The sequence below is a fragment of the Nelumbo nucifera genome, chromosome 1 (genome assembly GCF_055504915.1).
Source record: "Nelumbo nucifera cultivar China Antique chromosome 1, China Antique-T2T, whole genome shotgun sequence".
Classification (NCBI taxonomy): domain Eukaryota; kingdom Viridiplantae; phylum Streptophyta; class Magnoliopsida; order Proteales; family Nelumbonaceae; genus Nelumbo; species Nelumbo nucifera.
Genome location: NC_142649.1, coordinates 73,466,269 through 73,470,356, shown reverse-complemented (window position 1 = coordinate 73,470,356; position 4,088 = coordinate 73,466,269). Strand labels below are relative to the sequence as shown.

Below are 4,088 nucleotides of genomic sequence, written 5' to 3'. Positions count from 1 at the left end.
ATAACCCTACATTTTGATGCCTTAAGGGCATTAATTCGAGGGTATTTTCAGTCTTAGAGTAGTCAAATTGTGTCCTTTTCCTAGTTAATTTCAATGTTGTGACCTCTAAGGGTTTCTATGCAAATTTTGTGCAAAACTGGGAAGTTTTCATGGTTGAAATGTAGATTTTGGGAAGTTGGTGTGAAGTCCAGGTGAGAGAGGGGGTGTCTTTGTGAAAAATTAAAATCAAGAGGGCACCTCCTAGTTGCTAAACCCACTTTGGTGCCCCTCCTATTGTATTATCATGCTCCCCTCTCCTTAGCAAACCCTAGGACACCTTCTAACTCATTCTTTTCATCCTTAACAAACCCTAGCCGCCCCTAACTACTAAATCCTCACCTTTCATCCCTTCTAATCTCCACCATCCATTATAAGGCACTCTCTTTTTAGCATTCTAACCCTAGGGAGCCACCTAACATTTAATTTTCACCATTCAACTTTTAGCCATTAAATCCCAGCCTTACATAATATTGGGTGCCCTCACCTTTTCTTCTCAGCCTTAGGATTACCCTAAAACCATCCTAACCCTTCATTCTAAACCCTAGGGCACCCATATTTCTGCTAAAACCCAGCTTCCACCCCCTTCTTTCTCTCTAATTTTAGTTATATCCACCATTCTCTATAAAAAGGACCTCAGGGGCCCTAGAGAAGGGGTTGGTCAATTCACCCAGGTAAGACGGAAGGTTGATCTTGAGAAGTTTTAGGGTAGAGGAAGAGGAGGATGCCCTAGCAAGAGGAGGGGTTCCTACTTGCAGTTCGCCAACACTACTACTGCCACCTCTAGAATCGGATCCCAACTACTTTTACTTTATTTTAGTTTTAATTTTTGTTCTTTCAATTCCAGTTTCGTTATTTACTTTCTACAATTTATTTTCATTCCATTTGAACTTCGTTTTATTTTCTGCAGATCTGGAATTCGGCCAGGTAAGACGGAAGGCCTAGCTCGAGAAGTTCAAGGGTCAAAGGAGAGATCCAGAGACTGCTACCTCTGATCGGATTCTCAGACATTTTTATTTCATACCTTTTATTATTTGTCTCTTTTATTTATTTAGTTTTATGCACTTATTATTCTTAGTATTGTTTGAATTTAGTTTTAATGAATTCAATTTTTAATTAACTACTTTTATATTTCTGCAACTCCCACTTGCATTCTCTTCTCCCGGATCTAAGTACGTAATTATTTTTCCCTTGCTTCCCTGTGGATACAACCGTTCTCATCATTTTACTGTGTTAGTAGTTGTATGAGAAACAGAAAAATTTTATAAATGTTTAAATTGGTGTTTCAAAGTGTTTAACGATGCGCTTCGGACACACCAAGTTTTTTGCGCCATTGCTGGGAAAGCACGGAGAAAATTTTTTATTTGCTTTTTCTGGATCTGTTTCATTATTTTTTTCTTTTTTGTTTTATTATTTGATCCATTATCTCAGTTTAATTCTTATTTCTCTTTGATTCTACAGGACTACGGGATGGAAGAGAAGAGAAGATTAATTGGATTGCGTTTTAGGTGTAGTCCTATTTTATTTTTGATTTTTGATTTTTATTTTCGAACTCTTTTTTTGGTAGAATAGTGATTTTTGAATTTTTAATAAATTTTTTTAGATCCAATTTATTTTTTTAGTATTATTTTTCTTCCGTTTTGTTTCTAGATCTATTTTTCTTTCTTTATTTTAATTTCTTGTTTGAATTTCTATCTTATTAGGTTTGTGTTTTTCTTTTATTTCAGATAGAAAAAGAAAAAAATATTGTCTATTTTATTTTATTTTATTTTATTTATTGCCGCACAATTTTCTTTTGTTTATTTTATTTTTGGTTTAATTTTTAGAATAGAAATTTTCTTATTAAAATTTATTTTGGTAGTTGTTAATCTTTTTAGCATAGTTAATTCTTTTATTTTCTATTTGTTATAATTATTTGTTGCCTTATTTAGTTCTTTCTTTTTAGTTATTTAATTGAATAATTAATCGTTAAATAGGAAATTGTTTAAATTTTTTAATTTGAATTTGAATTTGAATTTTAATTCGAATTTGAATTTGAAATTAAAATTTAAAATTTTGAATTTCAAAAAAAAATAAAAATTAAAATTATTAAAAAATAATTAATATTTTTATAGTTTTGCATTTACATTCCAACATCTAGGATTTGATATGTTTTAGAGCATGCATCATATAGGATTATTTAATTGCTGAAATTATTTTGTTAGTTATGAATGTGATAGGTTTCTTTTTATTTTAATTGCTTATCTTGCTTAGTTTATTTTATTCTTTTATGTTATATTGCTAAATTGCATATTAGAAATACTTGTTCATGCATTGTAATTAGTTGCAGTTGTTGTGTTTATTTTGCTTTTCCGTTAATCCATTTAAGGGCATCCAACCTAAATAAGATAAGGTGGGGATTTCATCACCCTTCCTTGGCCCAAAAATCACCACCCTTCACGTGCAATTAACCCTAATTTAAAATTTGGATAGCAAGATCCTTTAGGGAAACCTCACATTTGGTTCAAAGGTGTATTGAATTTTAGGAAAGCTTGTGATTACCTTCCATAACTGGCGGTTGGTGTCTAAGGAAAGAAATTAAACGACTAAGCCTAAGCGAGTTTTGTGGTTACTTAATTAGGTCCTTACGAGAGCAAGGGGAGCCTCCCACATCCCCACCTCTTACCTGACTAACCAAAGGAAGTGGTGTAATTCCAAGTGAACCTAAAAGGATTCACATTGGTTGAACCACTTGTTTAGGAAACCCTAGGTCAGCCCTTAGGTTGTGTGGTTGATTTGTTTGCCTTTAAAAAAAAGAAAAAAAGAAGAAAAAGAAGAAAAAAATTTAAAAATTCTAACTTGAATTTAGAATTTAGGAATTTAAATTTCAAAGGCTGAGTTTGAATTTAAATTTCAAAAAAAAAAGAGAAAGTTTCAAAAGTTGTGTTTAAATTTCATAATCCAAATTGCAAAATCCACATTTGAAATTAAACTCAAACTTTTAAATTCAAATAAGAAGAAAATGGACTTTTGTATTGTATGTTGGGAAGGAGATCTCTGAGGAGAGAAACTGTAGAACCTATACCTGAAATAGAGAGATACCTCCATCATCAACACTGAAATCAAATGGTCGGAATCAATGATGCCCAACCTAGAAAGTTGAAGGAATACTTAGGCCTTACAGTGTGAAATTAAGTCAAGTACAATCCACATGTTCCCATCCTTCTATGGGAACCCAAGTGAGGACCCATACAAGCACATAGACGAGTTTCTGGAAATATGTTCAGTCATAAGGATTCAGAATTTCAATGATGATGCCCTTAGATTGACTATTTTCCCCTTCTCCTTGAAGGATAAGGATAAGCATTGGTCAGAGACTATAGGGAGACCTATTAGGACTTGGGAAGAAATGCAACAAGATTTCCTTAGGAAGTTCTATCCAATAGGCAGAACCAATACCATGAGGAGAACTATCACGGGATTCACCCAAACACCGGGTGAACAAATTCATGAGGCTTGGGAGATGATGAAAGAGTTAATGAGAAAATGCCCACACCATGACCTATCCTAGTGGCAAATTGCGCAGGCCTTCAATGAAGGCTTAACAGATAATACAAGCAGATGGTAGATGCATCGTGTGAGGGGGCATTTATGAGCAAGAGCGAGGATGAAGATTATAATCTTTTCAAAACCCTGAGTGAGAATTCTATCAATAATGCGTCATTGTATTCCTATGAAAGGTCGGTGGGACACTCGAAGAGGGTAGGCCTCTATGAGGTCAGAAATAATATAGAGTCCGAGGCAAAAATGGACTTGAATGCCATTTCTAGAAAGTTGGATAGGGTAGACCTTCTAGTCCAAAAACTCGACCAGTTTTTCACTCTTAACCAGCAATAGGGCCCATCTACCTTTTATCCCGAAGTATGTTCCATTTGTGCTAGTCCGGCCCACCAAGTTGATGACTATCCTACTATAGTCCAGTTTCCACATTTGATCAGATTCTCAAACATTTTTATTTCGTTCCTTTTATTTATTTGTCTATGTTATTTACTTAGTTTTATGCACTTTTTATT

The 4,088-nt window shown here is 33.9% G+C and overlaps 1 non-coding gene across 1 annotated transcript; it reads right to left on the bottom strand.

Annotated features, from left to right (window-relative positions):
* Window positions 1–3,472: 3,472 nt before the first annotated feature.
* On the bottom strand, window positions 3,473–3,579 carry LOC148803428 (small nucleolar RNA R71). Its single transcript, XR_016081733.1, has one exon. It is a non-coding gene; the product is annotated as a small nucleolar RNA R71 (small nucleolar RNA).
* Between the last annotated feature and the right edge of the window lie 509 nt (window positions 3,580–4,088).